The sequence below is a fragment of the Schistocerca americana genome, chromosome 6, assembly GCF_021461395.2.
Source record: "Schistocerca americana isolate TAMUIC-IGC-003095 chromosome 6, iqSchAmer2.1, whole genome shotgun sequence".
Taxonomy (NCBI): Eukaryota; Metazoa; Arthropoda; class Insecta; order Orthoptera; family Acrididae; genus Schistocerca; species Schistocerca americana.
In genome coordinates, this window is record NC_060124.1 from 466,040,799 (window position 1) to 466,061,530 (window position 20,732).

The window sequence follows — 20,732 nt, forward strand, 5'->3', positions numbered from 1 at the left end:
CACACTCCTATGCATAAACCTCAATCAAAAATCTGACTACTTTACAAATGAGTTAAGGTATTGAAGATTTGACTTTAAACATGTAGGCAAGGGAAAATTATGCTTAACGTCTGTTTTAAGACACTGAGTGGTCTCGTTATAAAACAGTGTAATTTGCACTCAACCGTTAGAAAAAGTTAGTTTTTCACTTATATAATTATTTATAATGTTATACCTCTTAAACTGCCGTACAGTTACATAATTTTGCAGGTACATCCAGTGGTGTACGTGGATACTGTCTGCAAATTCTGTTGTGAATAGAGTTATTAGCAAAGAAGTAATACATTAAAACGGAAGACAAGCTACAGAATGCTTCTACGCTGATGCTGTGCCAAGACGGAAGTCGAGGAGAGAATGTCTTGTGTTTCTAAAGAGATCTGCACGATTTGTGCCTAGTGCTCTGATATCCCTATGTCAAAATTTTAGCCCTGCTCTAAGAGATGCCTTTCCTTTCCTGCTTGGCAAAGATGTGCCACCCTCACGGGCAGGAACAACTAGTGACTCAACGTCAGTGAATAAACTAGTGACTTATACACAGCGTGGGTGAGTGTAGTATTAAAGGCGCTCCTATTGAAATTTGATGCTGAAAATCACTTCAGTCACAGACTTTAGTCACTAGTTTTACTTGTCCAGTAGAGCGGTACGTCTTAACCAAACGCGAAAGAGAACGTACCTGTTACTGCAGTGCTGGGAAGTGTTTCTAGGAAGGCATATGCCTAGAATATAACGTTGTTCGGAAGGGAAAAATGGACAAAAGTAGTTCAGACAAGAATAGAGGAGAAGCAATTCCAATAGGGCGATGCCAAAGAAAGCAGAATATTGGATGGACAGATAGCTGAACTAAATGAGGAGGTGCTTAATACAACTGGGGAGAAAAGAAATTTATGGCATAACCTGACTAAGAGAAGGGACCACTTACTTGGACACATTCTCAGACATCAAGCAATTATCAGTCTAATATTGGAAGAAGATATTCCAAGGTCCGCCTCAGTTGCGCAAATTTTCTGTTCCTTACCCAGGTTTCGGCTAGATTAATCTAACCTTCTTCAGAGGCTTAAAATCACTATAACATGCCAGAGTAAGGCACAGTCAACTCTAAAAATTAAACCTATAGTACCGTGGTACCATGTCGAATTAAAACTAATTAACTGGAGTCCAGTCCCGGCAATACTTCACCACGTGGTCGGTTGGCAGCGGTAATTACGTTGGCACTGACAGTTGCACGCGGAATTGCACTGAGCACAAAGCAACTGATTTACGTGTACATATGGAGAGTCAAGGCTGTATATCATTGGCTGTCTGTGTATTATGTTTTGGGAGCTGTTAACCGCAACTGTAAGCAAATTAAGCTTTATGTAGACGCAATCCCTACGTGTATTAACTATACGCAAATTGTATTAAATGGTAGGAAATTTACTTGGTTGGGTTATCCTTAAACTTTATATACCCAACCAAGTAAATTTCCTAACATTTAATACAATTTGCGTATAGTTAATATACATAGGGATTGCGTCTTCATAATGCTTAGTTTGCTTACAGTTACGGTTATCAGCTCCCAGTACGTGATATACAGACATCCAATGATATACAGCCTTGAATCTCCATATGCGCACGCACACGAGTTGCTCAGTGCAATTCCGCGTGCAGCGGTCAGTGCCAACGTAGTTACCGCTGCCAACCGACCACATGGTGACGTGATGACGGGACTGGACTCCAGTTAAGTAGTTTTAATTCGACATGGTACCACGTTACTATAGGTTTTAATTTTTAATGTTGACTGTGCCTTACTACGACACGTTAGAGTAATTTTGTGTTTCTGAAGAAGGCTATATTAATCTAGCCGAAACCTGGGTAAAGACCAGAAAATTTGCGCAACTGAGGCGGATCTTGCAATACCATAGTCTATCACCGTTGGTGACGGGGCTGCAATATGCTAAAAATTCTTAATATTGGAAGGAAGTGTGAGGGGTAAAAACTGCAGACTGAACCTGAGACATGACTACCGCATGCAGATTAAAGTGGATGTGGATTTCACTAGTTAACAAGAGATGACGAAGCACATTACAGAGAATTGTGGAGAACTGCATCCAGGCACTCTATGGACTAAAGACCATAACAATGACATGCATCACTTCAAGATTTATGACCTTATCAGTAAAAGTAACCGCTAGGATGTCCACATGGTCGTAACGAACTGATTCCGCTATGCCCGAACTGTTAGCTCAGTGATGGAGCTCCATACAGCTGATAATATGTCATTGCACAGTGAATGATATCCAGACTCCTCTGACTGCAAAGTGCACTTTAACATGCAGGCTGAGTGCAAAATGTTTTGGGACGAACGGAGATTCAGCGTGTCTTTCAGTAATGGCTGGGTTCTTGTGATACACTGCTGTGGCGACCACACGGTAGCTGAGAGCTTTGTTTACATGCAAGTCAGACAACGCCAACAATGACACATTCGTGTGTTGTTGTGTACAAGATGTGACCTCAGAACCTTGACATTGAGAACAATATTGACAGAGCTGCTAGAGTAGTAACACTTTGAGTTTTCGTGTTACTCTCCCAGCATAACTTGGTTCCACAGGCCGCATTTCAGCCGGACAGTGCACAACCAACCACTATGGCGAGGAGTGCTCCACACTTCTTCTAGGGACGACAGGTAAGAGTGCACACCTGGCATCGTCTAACATTTCAAGGGTATTTAAAACCTCACGATCATGGTTCCAACTTGTAGGTTTCTTAATTGACAAGTATTTTCCTGAAACTTCCTGGCAGATTAAAACTGTGTGCCCGACCGAGACTCGAACTCGGGACCTTTGCCTTTCGCGGGCAAGTGGTAGAGCACTTGCCCGTGAAAGGCAAAGGTCCCGAGTTCGAGTCTCGGTCGGGCACACAGTTTTAATCTGCCAGGAAGTTTCATATCAGCGCACACTCCGCTGCAGAGTGAAAATCTCATTCTGGAAACATCCCCCAGGCTGTGGCTAAGCCATGTCTCCGCAATATCCTTTCTTTCAGGAGTGCTAGTTCTGCAAGGTTCGAAGGAGAGCTTCTGTAAAGTTTGGAAGGTAGGAGACGAGGTACTGGCAGAAGTAAAGCTGTGAGTACCGAGCGTGAGTCGTGCTTCGGTAGCTCAGTTGGTAGAGCACTTGCCCGCGAAAGGCAATGGTCCCGAGTTCGAGTCTCGGTCGGGCACACAGTTTTAATCTGCCAGGAAGTTTCATATCAGCGCACACTCCGCTGCAGAGTGAAAATCTCATTCTGGAAGTATTTTCCTTTTTTACTTGTGAATTAAGCAGGAGTCGAGGTGAAACCATGACCTTGTCCATTTACAAACTGCCGGCTGCGGTACCCACTGGACGAAAATTTCGACACCATTGGTCAGAAACACGTTCATCACCTAGTAACCACTGTTCAGCATTTGTGAATTCCCATATAAACCACAGCGGAAAATATTTCCCAGGAATACACCAAGATTGTCTTTGATTCGGTGAGGGGATATGATTCTAACACGCTTAATTACACACAATATTTAATTTTGAACTCGTACATAGCAACGGCAGCAATAATAATCATTTTATAAAGTCCTCTATGAAATTCACCCTGGTAATACAGCGCTATTTTTTTGCAGGCTGCTGTAAGGTAATTAAATAAACTGATTCCTCATTATCTGTCAGAATTCGGTCTCAAGTCGACAAAGTTCAGTTGTTCCTCTACACTCAGAGCTACTTAAAATCAACATTTGTTAGATGACCAGCTTGCCACTTACATCATGCTTCTCGTTTATTAATACATAGATTTCATATATACATCCACAGCCACATACGTTCAGCCGAACCAAAAATACCTACGACTAATATGATATGAATATCAAAATTAACTATACGATATCATGACCGGATAACATACAGATACATTTCATACGCCCATCCATATTAGCATTCCTTCAGTCATATTAAAAACATATAGCACAAATCCGGTACATATATTTCAATTAGAATATCTACAAAATCAACTACATATAACAGTTTAAAGAAGTTTCACGAACGAGAAAGTTTTACGTTTCATCTGTATCTTTACAAAAAGTCTGACTTGCTACAGTCCTATTACTCATACTTCCAGTGCAAAATCTCCCTTTAAAAGACTAATTTATTTCATTAAAATATTCCCTGCTGTATATTTTCCTAACAAACACTAATATCTCTGATGGAACTGATGAATTTCACATTTCTAACACTGTGTTTTTTTATCGCTATTCTTCAGTGACCATCGATGTATTTATTTATTTGTTTGTGATTGGCTTCTAGCACCCATAAGTTTTAGGTATCACAAATTGAAATAATTGGCAAATATAGCAAGAGACAGCTTACACTACACTCGTTCGTCCTCTGTTAGAATATTGCTGCACGGTGTGGGATCCTTACCAGGTGGGATTGACGGAGGACATCGAAAGGCTGCAAATAAGGGCAGCTCGTTTTGTATTATCACGTAATAGGGGAGAGAGTTTGGCAGACATGATACGCGAGTTGGGATGGAAGTCATTAAAGCAAAGACGTTTTTCGTCGCGGCGAGATCTATTTACGAAATTTCAGTCACCAACTTTCTCTTCCGAATGCGAAAATATTTTGTTGAGCCCAATCTACATAGGTAGAAATGATCATCAAAATAAAATAAAAGAAATCAGAGCTCTAACAGAAAGTTTAGGTGTCCGTTTTTCCCACGTGCTGTTCGGGAGTGGAATGCTAGAGGGATAGTGTGATTGTGGATCGATGAACCCTCTGCCAAGCACTTAAATGTGAATTGTAGAGTAATCATGTAGATGTAGATGGTTGTGGCACAGTTTCTCGCGCCGCGCGTCGCGCGTGCCTCGCTAGCACCGTGGGAAATTTGAGGCGGGAGCGGAAAAGTAGCCCGGCCATATGCTCACATCGGAACGGCTCATATGAGCAGCGGTAGTATTGCCCATACGATAAATTTTGCCTTACTGTTTATTAAATTTTATTTCCTTCGGGTAGTGTTTCGTTTTTCCCCCATTTAAACGCTCCAGCTTTCTTCGTTAGTACATTACACTTTTCTGTTATTTATATCTGTATAGTTTTATTTTGTTTTTCTTCTGTCAAGAAAAATGCATTCTTCAGTAACTAGTGAGCCATTTGCCGCTGGAATCGTATCATATGCCTCCGCAATGTTTTCACATCGCAAGAAGGGTCATATGGTTCAAATGGCTCTGGGCACTATGGGACTTAACATCTATGGTCATCAGTCCCCTAGATCTTAGAATACTTAAATCTAACTAACCTAAGGACAGCACACAACACCCAGTAATCACGAGGCAGAGCAAATCCCTGACCCCGCTGGAATCGAACCCGGGAACCCGGGCGCGGGAAACGAGAATGCTACCGCACGACCACGAGCTGCGGACGGTCAGATGGTAGTGAATAAGGAAGCAAGGAATGTTATAAAATCATATGATTAAGAAGCAAGGCAGGAAAGTAAAACAAGGTTATCTTGTCGCTGCCTAGTATTCTGGCGTAGCTGTACGATCTGTTACAAAAATTTAGAAAGGGATAATCTCCACAGGTGATATCCCTTTGTGCTCCTGGTAAAAAGCGTCCAAGATCTGAAGTATGAAAGTCTCACGGTGATTACTTGGATATGGATGTAATAATGTAATACGACACACTGTACTACATGCATGTGAACAGCACATTTCCACTGCAAGTTAGAAACAGTCGAAAACCAGTCACAAATAACAGTGTTTTTATTGGTTCGCCGTGATGAGAAAAACATTTCAATTGTTACATGCACATTATCAGCATTAATGAACTGATTATACAACAGGCTACACAAATGCAGAAAGTGGTCGGTATTATTACGAAAGTAGGAATATCCTAAAAGAGTGTCATGGTTAGATATATTTAATTTGTTGAAATGTACTGCTGACAAAGGCAGATCTACTTTCATGACAATGTTTTTCGAACTCCAGCTCACAAGGCACACATGGCTAGTTTCTGCATTCCTGTCGCGCGCGTTATCCTCCGCTGCTGACAATACACCGACCATTGTGTTGTGCCACAGACCAATTGTTTATTTTTCTCAATAACAACTATTTTATTCGCGATCACACGTTGTCAGTTTGGCATGCTGTAGGTGAGTAACCAGAACCTGGCATGTGCCTGTCATTCCGCCTGAAGAAACGCTCGTCATTATTTTAATACTGCTCATATCAAGAGAAGGAATAAAATCCTTTGGTAAGTTTCCATTCCAGTCGATCAGTGTTAAAAATACTGATGGGATACGGGGATTCCACCAAAATGCCAACAGATTTGGCAATATGATTCTGTGTGAGTTGTTAATCATTTCTGATTCGAAGAAGCATCACCGTTTGTGAGTAACGACTAAATTTCTCTTGGTGACTGGTTTAGTTGTACTTCCTTTGTCGCCGTGTAATTCGCCAAATTCATCTCACAGCAGGTATTGCGACAGAATTCCGAAACGGAGTGCCTCATTAAACAAGTAATTGGCAATCACAGAGCCCAATAGCTTATGAAAAACCTCATAGTGTCGGTTTGCAGTAACATAAAAAAAGAAATTTCGTGTTTATTTTCATGCTAGGTAGCTCTTGTTTCGCTAGCTGTCGCTAACTCTTAAAAAGTTAGTCACTGGAGTAAAATAACTAAAAAGGGAAGTATAAATACTCATATATCGCCATAGATAAGAAACTTCCGTGTGTTTAACAATTGGAAAAACACTCTCCTCCTTGTGTGCTAACATTCGCCAAACTTTCGTTTCGATGTCTCGAGCGGTTTAGCAGATATGAGAGATGTTGCAAGTATTTCATTCTCGCGGGCGTGAGATCGGAAGTGAGCGCGCTACATGGGATCCATTTTCTCGAGATCGGAGGCAGATAGAGACCTCCTCCCAAGTCTAAACAAAAATTCAACATGTTAGCTAAATTTAATACGCAGCAACATGTGATGTAACACGCACCAAACGCAAAATCATAGATACCGCTAATTTTCGTTGCAAACTTTTTGAGTTTTGCGTAGTGTCGTACTAAAATGTGTACATCACAAGAAGGACGGTCATTAGCGAGATGATAGGCAATTCGCCACTAAGCTAACATATAACGCCAGAAGCAAGGCAAAAATCAAATATTTTCAGTGAATAGTTTCTGTAAACTCGTTTGAGAAAGATAACAGGGTACGCGCGCTTCGGTTCTGTCAGCGCAGATCGTTGCCCGTCGGGGCATGCGAAGTTAGGTGTACGCGTCGCAATATGCGCTGGACCACTGTGAAATGTGCGGAACGTGCGTGTCGCGCTGTAGTGTCGTGTCAGGTCACACGTGCTATCCGCGTCTCAATTTGTGCTTAGCCTTAGTATGCGCACACGCACGCGCCTTGTTGTTGTCGACCATTTGCAGGTCAAAATGTCATGGTACAGCGTACAGCGCTTGTGAAGGCCTACTATGCGAAAAATAACAGCCCAATTGCGGCTCAAAGGAAGTTTGCGACCGAGTTCAAGCTGAAGACAGCCAGTCCAAGTGAGCTAACAATCAAGAATTTGATTCGTAAGTTTGAGAGAACGAGTAGTCATAGTGATGACAGTGTTGGCAATTTCGGTCGTCCAGAAGGGTGAAACCGTCTGAAAACATCGAGAAGAAATGCCCTGTGTTTCAAACTAGCTACAGGAAATCGATCAGACGAGCTGCACAACAAGTGGTAATCAACCGGGAGACACTGCGACAAACCTGTTGTTGAAGACCTGCATCTCTTTCCATACAAAATTCGAACCCGTCAGCCATTAAGCCCCAGGGTCATGGAACAGCAGTTGTGTTTCGGGAACACTACTGTCCACAGAATCGACGAACAGGACTTCGATGTGAATATGGCTTGAATTAGCGACGAATCCCAGTTTCATTTAGATGGGTTCGTCAGTAAGCAAAATTGGTGCATTTTGGGGGACTGATAATCCGCATTTCACGATTGAGAAGTCTCTTCCCCATCAACAGGTGACTGTGTGGTGTGCAGTGTCCAGTCACGAAATAATCATTACGATATTCCTTAATGGCACGGTGACTACCACACGGTACGTGAAGGTTTTGGAACATGATTTCAGCCCGATTATCCACAGTGATCCTGATTTTGACAAGATGTGGTTCATGCTAGATGGAAATCGACCCCATCGAGTGTGATGTTCTGGAGGAACACTCTGGGGACCGCATTCCGGCTCTGGGGTACCCAAAGGCCGCTGTCATAGGCCTCGATTGCCCGCTATATTCTCCGGATCTGAACACATGCGACTCCTTTTTGTGGGGCTATATTAAAGACAAGGTGTACAGCAATAACCCCAAACCCACTGCTGAGCTGAAACAGCCATTCAAGAGGTCATCGACAGCATCGATGTTCCGACACTTCAGCGGGTCATGCAGAATTTCGTTATTCGTCTGCGGCACATCATCGCCAATGGTGGCAGGCATATCGAACATGTCATATCCCAAATCTAAAAACCCGTAGTGACCTTTACATGTTGAATAAAGTGTGCGCACGCCGTAGTTTGTAACTAATTTTCAAATAGTTCAATAATTGTCACCCTGTATGTCGATAGCGGGAGGGATTTACGTGTGTTTGATAAATTCCTTCCCCCGAAAATTTCCCACCTTCACACCTTCCCTGTGTTACCACAGATGACGTGTGACTGATCTCATTCGTACTAATAGTGGAGTATAGGCGAGGTGACTATTTGCTTCCACCACCCTGAGTGGAATGCATAAATTTTGAATAATGTTCACCAACCTGCAGTCTTCTATAGTTGTTGTCCCCTGCGCAGAAAAGGACACATAGGTCGTGAGTCCGTTATCTTGAGGCTGTAATAAACTGATAGCGAGAAACTGGAGGGGTAGAAATAGTCAAATTTTGAAGTGGTTTCTTTAAATGGGATGCCACCCGCTTCTTATTAGCACAATACGGGCAACTGCACAATTATGGTCCACGCCCACTCTACGAATTACAAGCCGGCAACGGCCTTGCCGCAGTGGATACACCGGTTCTCGTGAGCTCACCGAAGTTAAGCACTGTCGGGCGTGGCCGGCGCTTGGATGGCTGACCATCCAGCCGCCATGCGCTGTTGCCATTTTTCGGGGTGCACTCAGCCTCGTGATGCCACTTGAGGAGCTATTCGACCGAATAGTAGCGGCTCCGGTCAAAGGAAACCATCGTAACGACCGGGATAGCGGTGTGCTGACCACACGCCCCTCCTATCCGCATCCTCAGCTGGGGATGACACGGCGGTCTGATGGTCTCGATGGGCCACTCGTGGCCTGAAGACGGAGTGCTATGAATTACAAATAATTTCCCTTCTTCACACTTTCACAAGAAATAAACAAAATAACGACTTGCGTGTTTGCGTGATTAACATGACATTAGTTCTTAATTACGTGTCCCAAAAACCTGCGATTGCTAATTAAATTCTTAACCAGTACCGACCGTGGCTGATAACATGTCTGCCCTCCGAGACAGCAGGTCCAGCTTTGATCTGACACCCGAAGCACTTCGCCCGCCAGCCAAGTTAGGCGCGATACGAAAATCTAAGTGCTTCGTCTGCCTTTTCGTTTAGCTATTGTACAGTACTCTGCTCGTAAGCAACACGTTTTAATAATGGAATGACAGCTTGCTATTGAGAGATGCTTTTATATGAAGCGCAAGTGATTTTACTGTTAAGTTTTTCTAATATTAATCACAGAAGTTTATGATTTTGGCACGCTACTTCCGAAAACAGCAGCCAATCATGGAGGAGGACCACCGTGTAGGCGGTTTTTCTCACGTCACTCGTATCGGACAAATCATTTGTCACCGGTACCTCACGCCACATTACGTCATCTTCCCTCTGCTGGCTTCTCAACTGCTGTAAGAAGAACTTCTGGTATCTGAATATGATGCCTGTAAAGCCAGAAGTATTACACATCTCCTTCCTTCAGAGGTTTCCAAAAATTGGGATGTTCTCGCTAGCAACAATCAATTTCGGAAATAAGCAAATTTTTACTCCAATTTTTAAGAATTTTTCAGCTATCATCTTTCAGGAGCCGTACCGGAGCTCTGTAGTTGTGATTCGTTATTGTTTTAGAAAACTTGGATCTGCTTTGTATTTTTCCATTCTCAGATTAGAAATTAATTTATATAATTACAGACGTATTTAGTTTGTGATTGCCGGCCAGAGTGGCCGAGCGGTTCTAGGCGCTACAGTCTGGAGTCGCGCGACCGCTAGCGTCGCAGGTTCGAATCCTGCCTCGGGCATGGATGTCTGTGATGTCCTTAGGTTAGTTAGGTTTAAGTAGTTCTAAGTTCTAGAGGACTGATGACTTCAGAAGTTAAGACCCATAGTGCTCAGAGCCGTTTTTTACTCTGTGATTAGAAAAACTAATTGTTACCTTCAATAAAACTTCACCTGTAGCCTTATATTCCAAAATCATTATCCTTCAGTTACACATTCTGTACTAATTACATTACTCTTTTATAGCAGGCATTTTTAAAGTAGCATTATTCTGCATCTTTATGTTGTTGGTAGTATTTGTTAGCTCAAAATCTATTATCTCTATTAAAATACTCAATAGCAGTCCACTATCTTCTAACTAAGTTTTAGTCACAGAATTTGTACTGCTGTTAAGCTACTATTGGCACACTTCCGTCCATTAAATTCATCAAAATATTTCACATGTGACGTTAAATTGTTATAAACTTTTGGCTCATCTGGTGCCTTCACATGCCATTCTTTACACTTTTTATCACTGTTACGTCGGCACTAAGCCGTTCTGCGCTTCTTCACATTTGAATGCATCATGAAGACGTCCAATACGCATAGTTATAAATCAAACGAACGCAACACCTATACATTTCACAAATACGTGGAGACAGACACACATTACACTCACACCTCTTACCAGAACACACTCCAGCAGCCCATATTGATGATTCTGTTGTCAATTAAGATGCCCTGCGTTGTAAAACTCTAGACTTTCTCAACTGGTGTTGAGTTTAACAACTGTCAGTCCATTCTCCCATCTCGAACCTAAGCGTACAGCTCCAGAACACCAACTGAATTCCTGAACGTACAGCTCCAGCACAATTCCTTGTTACAATGCAAAATGCCTTCAACTAGTTTCCTAATAAGTTTTAAAAAATAAAATAAATGAATATAATTTCATACACTATCACAATATAAATACGTACTACGTAATATTTTGTTTTGATTTTGGTTGGTTGTAAACAAAGTCACTGTTGTTTACGTTCTACAACGAAAGGGTTTTATCGTTGTTTCTGTTTTGACCACAAGAGTATGCATTGTTTACGTACAGCTAGTGCATTGCCTTTCTAAGTAATTAAGAACTCGGTACTTGTTCGCACCATCTGTTGCTACTGACCCACTTCGGTAGTGACTCACGTCCCTACACAGCGTCACTTGCTATGCTCTTTAAATCTTATCTATGGAAATTTCCATTTGCGATTCACAGATATGTCGAGAGAACCTTTTAGAATATTGCTTGAAGCATAATACATAAACACTAATTTACCAAATCACTGCTTCACCCCCCAAGGCGAGGCATCAACCCTTCTATATATGAGTGTTACTATTACTATAAACCATACTAGTGGAAGTCTATTCATGTAATGACTGTGTATTTTCTATTGACGAGCATTATGTGACTTTGTAATATGCATGGGCTAATTATCTTATCCCTCCGCCGTGATCCATGGATCTAGCCGTTGGTCGGGAGGCTCACGTGACTCAGCGATACAAATAGCCGTACCGTAGGTGCAATCACAATGGAAGAGTATCTGTTGAGAGACCAAACAAATGTGTGGTTCCTGAATAGGGGCAACAGACTGAATGATTGATTGAACTGGCTTTGTAACAGCAACCAAAACAGCATCGCGATGGTGGTATTGCAAACGGTTGAAAGTTAGGGGTAACTACAGCCGTAATTTTTCCCGCGGGCAGATAGGATATACAATGTAGACTGGCGATGGCAAGGAAAGATTTTCTGAAGAAGAGAAATTTGTTAACGTCGAGTATAGTTTTAAGTGTCAGGATGTATTTTCTGAAAGTATTTGTACGGAGTGTAGCCATGCATGGAAGTGAAATATGGACGGTAAACACTGTAGACAAGAGGAGAATAGAAGCTTTTGAAATGTGGTGCTACAAAAGAATGCTGAAAATTAGGTGGGTAGATCACGTAACTAATGAGGAGGTAGTGAATAGAATTGGTGAGAAGAGGAATCTGTAGCACAATTTGACTAGAAGAAGGGATCAGTTTGCAGGACACGTTGTGAGGCATCAAGGGATCACCAGTTTATGTTGGTTGTTGGTATGTTTAAGGGGGACTAAACACCACCAGTTTAGCATTGGAGGGAAACGTGGAGGGAAACCAAGAGATGAATACACCAAGCAGATTCAGAAGGATGTAGGTCGCAGTAGTTACTCCGAGATGAAGAGGCTTGCACAGGATAGAGTAGCATGGAGAGCTACACCAAACCAGTCCTTGGACTGAAGACCACAGCAACACAACAACAATTGTTTTATTCTTAACTTGACCTTTATTCTAACTTCCTTTCATGTTTAAAGCCAATGTGTGTCATTACTCTCTATATTTCATGTCATGTGACCTTCTATTTAAAACGTATTTACTATTTTCATGTCTTTTATGTGCTTTCCATGTCAGTGTTGTGTCTTATGTCGACAATACGTCTGCTCCGTTGCATTTCATAAGATGGTTGCGTAAAACCACTTCGCCCATAAATGCTACGTAATGACCGACTTACACGTCGCCTTGCGCCTTTCCTCCCTCACTCTTCATTAATGACTGGCCGCCCTTCCTGTCGCCCAACAACCAATCTTCGCCTTTCTCTCTGTAAATAACTGGGCTTCTTTTCTATCGCCTAGTAACTGTAATTCTCTTTTCTCTCTCTATGCAAATAATTTGCAGAATTTTCCGTCACCTAATAACCATAACTCCTCATTAACTATAAACATCTCTGGCAGGGCTATTCTAAGCCTGTCGGTATATCATAATTCATTACAGCGGAAACCACTTCGCCGTTTCGGTTCATGCTCAAGAGTGACCGTATGTTTAATTTGACTCAAATTTGTTCATCATCTCAAGACAAAATATAGTTATTTCCATTATTTATGCCACCAGAATTATTTCTGTTTCACATTTTCATATTCACTTAAAATGGTTTTAGCACCGTCCTCTTCTTCTGCAGTCTTCTTTGTTATACATAATAGCCCTCGCCATGCTTTCCAGTTATTAAAATATTTTCAAACAAAGTTTGCCTATCATCGTTGTAAATATTTGAATATTGTTGTGGTCTTCAGTCTAGAGACTAGTTTGATGCAGACTCCGTGCTACTCTATCCTGTGCAAGCTTCTTTATCTCCCATTAATTACTGTAACTTTCATCCTTCTGAATATCCTTAGTGTATTCATATCTTGTCTACCTAAACGATTTTTATCCTACACGCTTCCCTCCAATACCAAATTGGTGATCCCTTGATGCCTCTGAATGTGTCCTACCAACCGATCTCTTCTTCTAGTCAAGTTGTGCCACAAATTCCTCTTCTCCCCGATTATATTCAGTACATCCTCATTAGTTACGTAATGTACCCATATAATCTTCAGCATTCTTCTGTAACACCACATTTCGAAATCCTCTATTTTCTTCTTCACTAAATGATATATCGTCCATGTTTCACTTCGATACATGGTTTCTCTCCATACAAATACTTTCAGAAAAGACTTGATGAGGCATAAATCTACACTCGATGTTAACAAATTTCTCTTCTTCAGAAACGCTTTCCTTGGTATCGCCAGTCTACATTTTATATCCTCTCTACTTCGTCCATCATTAGTTATTTTGCTCTCCAAATAGCAAAACTCATCTACTACCTTAAGTGTCTCATTTCCTAAACTAATTCTGTCAGCATCAGCTGATTTAATTCGACTACATTCCATTATCCTCGTTTTGCTTTTGTTGATAGTCATCTTATATCCTCCTTTCAAGACACCTTCCATTCTGTTTCAACTACTCTTCCAAGTCCTTTGCTGTCTCTGGCAGAATTATGATGTCGTTATCAAAGCCTCTATTCCCTGGGTTTTAATTCCTGCTCCGAATTTTTCTTTCATTTCCTTCACTGCATGCTCAATATACACGTTGAATATCGTCGGGGATAGGCTACAGCCCTGTCTCACTTCCTTCTCAACCACTGCTTCGCTTTCATGCCCCTCGACTCTTATAACTGGCCGGCCGGGTTGGCCGAGCGGTTGTAGGCTCTACAGTCAGGAACCGCGCGACCGCTACGGTCGCAGGTTCGAATCCTGCCTCGGGCATGAATGTGTGTGATGTGTGTGTCATGTGCTTAGGTTAGTTAGGTTTAATTAGTTCTAAGTTCTAGGGGACTGATGACCTCAGAAGTTAAGTCTCATAGTGCTCAGATTCATTTGAACCATTTTTTCAAATGGCTCTAAGCACTATGGGACTTAACATCTGAGATCATCAGTCCTCTAGACTTAGAACTACTTGAACCTAACTAACCTAAGCACATGACACACACATCCATGCCCGAGGCAGGAATCGAACCTGCGACAGTAGAAGTCCTATAACTGCCATCTGGCTTCCGTACAAATTGTAAATAGCGTTTCGCTCCCTGTATTTTACCCCTACCAACTTCAGAGTTTGAAAGAGAGTATTTCAGTCAACATTTTCAAAAGCATTTTCTAGGTCTACAAATGCTAGAAACGTAGATTTGCATTTCGTTAATCTATTTTCTAAGATAAGTCGTAGTGTCAGTATTGCCTCTCATTTGCCAACATTTCTATTGTATCCGAGCTGATCTTCCCCGAGGTCGGCTTCTACCAGTTTTTCCACTCATCTGCAAACAATTCGTGTTAGTATTTTGCATCCGCGACTTAATAAATTGATAGTTCGATTATTTTCACATTCGTCAACACCTGCATTCTTTGAGATTGGAATTACTATGTTACTGCCTAGTGAAACGTTGCTGTGATGCCTCGTGTAAGGAGAAGAAATGCGTACCTTCACGTTTCCGACTTTGATAAAGGTCGGATTGTAGCCGATCGCGATTGCGGTTTATCGTATCGCGACATTGATGCTCGCGTTGGTCGAGATCCAATGTGCGTTCAGGAGAGTAATACGGAACGCCTTGCTGGATTCCAACGGCCTCGTATCACTAGCAGTCGAGATGACAGGTATGTCATCCGCATGGCTGTAGCGGATCGTACAGCCACGTCTCGATCTCTGAGTCAACAGATGGGTACGTATGCAAGACAACAACCATCTGCACGAACAGTTCGACGACGTTTGCGGCAGCATGGACTATCAGCTCGGAGACCATGACTGCGGTTACCCTTGACGCTGCATCACAGACAGGAGCGCCTGCGATGGTTAACTCAACGACGAACCTCGGTGCACGAATGTGAAAACGTCCTTTTTTCGGATGAATCCAGGTTCTGTTGACAGCAACATAATGGTCGCTTCCCTGTTTGGCGACATCGCAGTGAACGCACATTGGAAGCGTGTGTTCGTTATCGCCATACTGGCGTATCACCCCGCGTGATGGTAGGGGGTGCCATTGGTTGCACGTCTCGGTCACCTCTTGTTCGCATTGACGGCACTTTGAATCACCTCTTGCTCGCATTGACGGCACCTTGAACAGTGGGCGTTAGATTTCAGATGTGTTACGACGCGTGGCTCCACCCTTCATTCGATCCCTTCGAAACCCTACATTTCAGCAGGATAATGCACGACCGCAGGTCCTATAAGGACCTTTCTGGATACAGAAAATGTTCGACTGCTGCCCTGGCCAGCACATTCTCCAGATCTCTCACCAATTGAAAACGTCTGGTCAATGGTGGCCGAGCAACTGGCTCGACACAATACGCCATTCACTACACTTGATGAACTGTGGTATCGTGTTGAAGCTGCATTGGCTGCCGTACCTGTACACGCCATCCAAGCTCTGTTTGACTCAATGCCTAGGCGTATCAAGGCCGTTATTACGGTCAGAAGTGGTTGTTCTGGTTACTGTTTTCTCAGGATCTATGCACCCAAATAGCGTGAAAATGCAGTCACATGTCAGTTCTAGTGTAATATATTTGTCCAATGAATACCCGTTTATCAACTGCATTTCTTCTTGGTGTAGCAATTTTAATTGCCAGTAGTGTATACAAATAATTAATAAGAGATGTTAGGCGTTTTGGCGGATAACACCCGAATGTGCTGATCAATAAGAAGCAAGTTCAGTCGAATCGGCGGATTCTCCCCCGGGAATGGTACATACTGTATCATTTGCTGCTTGTGCCTCAATCCACTTTTGTACCAAATGCAGTTTCACGTGCATCAAGCTGCATGAAGGAGAGCTTCTATCAAGATATAGTACTGGTGGTCACATCCAGGAATATCACAATAGACTCTCTATATACTCCATCCACGTCTCTGCTGTCCATTTTTTAGTAGGGCTAGTTTTCGATCTGAGCTCTTGATATTCATGCAGGTGGTTCTCTTTCCTCCATAAGATCCCATTTAATTTTCCTGTACGCGGTATCTGCCTCACCACTAATCATATATGCCTCTACATCCTTACATTTGCCCTCTAGCCGCCCCTGCTTAACTATTTTGCCCTTCCTGTCGAACCGTGAGACCGCTACGGTCGCAGGTTCGAATCCTGCCTCGGGCATGGATGTGTGTGATGTCCTTAGGTTAGTTAGGCTTAACTAGTTCTAAGTTCTAGGGGACTAATGACCTCAGCAGTTGAGTCCCATAGTGCTCAGAGCCATTTGAACCTTCCTGTCGATCTCATTTTCGAGTAGTATGTGCTCGTTTTCACCTGCTTCATTTATTGCATTTTCATATTTTCTCCTTTCATCATAGAAATTCAATATCTCTTCCGTTACCCAAGGATTTCTACTAGCCTAGTTATTTTACTTACTTGATCCTCTGCTGCCTTCACTATTTCATCTCTCAAAGTTACCCATTCTTCTTGTACTGTATTTTTTTCTTCTGTTATTGTCAATCGTTCCCTAATGCTCTCATTGAAACTCTCTGGAACCTCTGGTTCTTTCAGTTTATCCAGGTCCCATTGCCTTAAATTCTTACCTTCTTGCAGTTTCTTCAGTTTTAATCTACAGTTAATACCCAATAAATTGTGGTCAGAGTCCACATCTGTTCCTGAAAATGTCTTAGAGTTTCAAATCTGCTTTCTAATCTCTGTCTTACCATTATATAATCTATCTGAAACCTTCCAGTGTCTCTAGGTCTTTTCCTCGTATAAAACCTTCTTTCATGATTCTTAAACCAAGTGTCAGCTATGATTAAGTTATGCTGCATAAGAAATTCTACCAGGTGGCTTTGCCTTTCATTCCTTACCCCCAGCCCAAATTCGCCTAGTACTTTTCCTTCTCGTCATTTCCCTACAATCGAATTTCAGTCTCCCATGACTATTAAATTTTCGTTTCCCTTACGTATCTGAATAATTTCTTTTAACGCATCACCCTTTCCTTCAATCTCTTCATCACCTGCGGAGCTAGTTGTCATATAAACTTGTACTACTGTGGTAGCCGTGGGCTTCGGTCTATCTTGGTTACAATATCGCTTTTACTATGCTGCTCGTAGCAACCTATCCGCATTCATATTTTTTTACTCTATACTTGTACATTACCGTTATTTGACTTTGTATTTACAAAGAAGTCTTATTCGTCCTGCCACCGAACGTCACTAATTCCCACTACATCTAACTTTAACCTATCCATTTTCCTTTCTAAACTTTCTAACCTACCTCATCGATTAAGCAATCTTACGTTCCACGCTCCGATACGTAGAACGTCAGTTTTCTTACTCCTGATAACGACGTCCTCCTGAGTAGTCCTCGCCCGGAGATCCGAATGGGCGACAATGTTACTTCCGGAGTATGTTACCCAAGAGAAGGCCATCATTATTTAACCATACAGTGAAGCTGCGTGCCCTCGGGAAAAATTCCGGAACCAGTGCAGCAAGGACGTTTTGGTTAATGTGTTAGTGTTACACGGCCAGATCAGTCAGTCATCCAGACTGTTGGCCTACAACTACTCGGGCATCTCGTAATCGTCAGTTACCTAGCAATACAAGGAACTTTATTGCCCCCTGAGGTGTTAGTAGTCATAATATTTTTTTCATGCCATTGATTGATTTTTCCTTCAGTAATTGTCGTGGCAGTATTTTCGTGGTAGAAGGAGGCATTTCATTCAAAACTTTCTCAAAGTTAACCACATAACCTGCCTCCATATGATGCTTGTTACAACTGAACTGATAGCTCTATCTCCCACAAACGAATGCGGTATACCTTTGGTCATTTTTTGCTGTCGACCTCTGACAGTAGCTGGCTGTCAACTCTATGTTTATTGATATCTTGATACCACTGAACTGGGGCTCGAGACCTTCTAGTACTTTACTCCTATCCATTTGAGGTATAATGACTTCTTCAACAGGAAACATTCTGTCCACAAATACTCCACCTCTTTCTCTGTTCCGTGTGCTGCAAGACCAGTATTGATTCAACAATGCATGAACAAATTCTTTATATGTTTTACATATGTTACTGGCTCCTGTTCCCCATGATACTGCTTCTTCTTCTAAGCTGCTGGCCACAAATTTGATTTTTTCTTTTTCTATCATGTTTTTAGGTATGGTTCCCTCAAACTGTCTCTTGAAAGCTACTGGGTTTACAGTCCCTTCCTAGAGAAGAGATGGGATCTATGTGCATTAGCGGGATTTGCTACGTCATTTACATGAACAATACCTTTCTACCTTTCTTATTCACAAAAAATTTCGACTTTTTCTTTAACTTCATTTTCTATTTTTTTCTTGCGTCTCAGGAAGTTCTTCTTGCACTGTTTCTCTCATTTTACCGTGAATCGGACCTGTGATGCGTTTACAAGAGGATTCTATATGTGAAATATTGCGACTAACTATTCCATGGTCATTACTCGACTGTATGTAACATTTATAATTATATTTGTTGATAGCTTTGCCTTGCTCATGCCTTGCATTACTTATGTGATTAATTGTTCTTTATGTCACCCCACTTTGATCCTGCAAATTCTTGTCTAACTCTTTGATTTCATAGTCAAACTTCTCATTTAGTTCTGACTTACAATCTTCCAATGTTTTACCCCATTCTTTTGTCTCATAATGTGTTTTCTTGCAACACCCCTCAGTTTTAGCTTCAAGATTTGTAACCTTTTGTTCCAGTGCATCGAACTTAGCGTTAAGTTGATATATTTCCACACTACTTTCTTTTAACCCCTTTATCATTTGTGCTGTTTTTGTTCTTTCAAAATTTATTTTTGCATAAACATAATATCCTGATCGTCATCCCAGGTTGGTAAAGTGTCAGCTGATGATGTATCATGACTTAATTATGTAACTCATCTGTTTGCTCATTAGTAATTTCAATCAGAGTCATTTTCTCTGGCATCATTATTCGGATCAAGCACTTATTTCCAACAAGGTACTAGACACCCTGGGTACGTTATGATGGTTTTCCACTAAATCTACATTTTCACTGTCTTCATTATCAGATAACTCAACATTCCCAATCAATCATTCGTGGCTGCTGCAGAATTTTCAATGAAATCATTGCTTATTGAATTTTCTATTTCGGATTCATCATCAAAGTTTCAGTCAACCTTTTTACTTGATTTTCGACTAAATTTGACATGTGATTAAACTCATATCTGGCTTTTCTACCATTTACGGATCCCTGACTCACTGGCTCGTCACTACTACTGGAGAATGAACTTCCCTACCTCTGAGAGAATATCACACTTTCTTTCCCACAAATATTTTACTAATATTAACGTTCCAGTTCCTAATCTTAGACTGCTATACGTAGGTGCAATACTTGTACACCTCTTTTCTTTCTCGACGTACTGCCGCTGATTCTCGGAGCTGTGAACTGCACCGCTGACTGCAACTCCGTTGTTGTGGTGTGCTGAATATTACGCACCAGACGCTCCCTGTACTGGCAACTGTGCCGGCCGCAAATGCTGCCTCCGCACCTGTTGTCCGTTGACGTCTCGCGTTGCTCTGCACGCAACGCCGTCTCATAGCATGAAGGATCTTAAAGTGATCCTACGAACCGCCCACATATCATTAACTTTTATTCTCTTAGCACTTCAGTACTTCAATTTCCAGAAAACAGCCTTAATCTCGTTTTTTTATTTATTTAATGCCGACCGGTTTGAGCCCATCGCAGGGGCCATCTTCAGGGCGAATATACTGTGAAATTACAGTATATATCTTAGACAAAACAAATGACAACCATCTTGTGAGAGTGGATTACGTAAATATAACGTTTTACCCGCTGGCCGACTGATGGTGGCGTCACGTCTACCAAGGTGTGGCAGCAGACGGTAAAGAATTTACTTTATACCTGGGTTTATATAGATAACTATAAGCACGTAAGCATAAGCAACGCCTCCAGCGGTGACCAATGGTAGACGTCTAGGCTTAAAAATTGAAGTATAAATACGATTTGTGTTAAGTTTACAATTTAAAGAAACCATGATCATTTAAAAAACGTTTATATCAATAAACATAAAAAGGTATGTGAAGAAACTTTTCAACGTCGATCTTATAAAAAGCT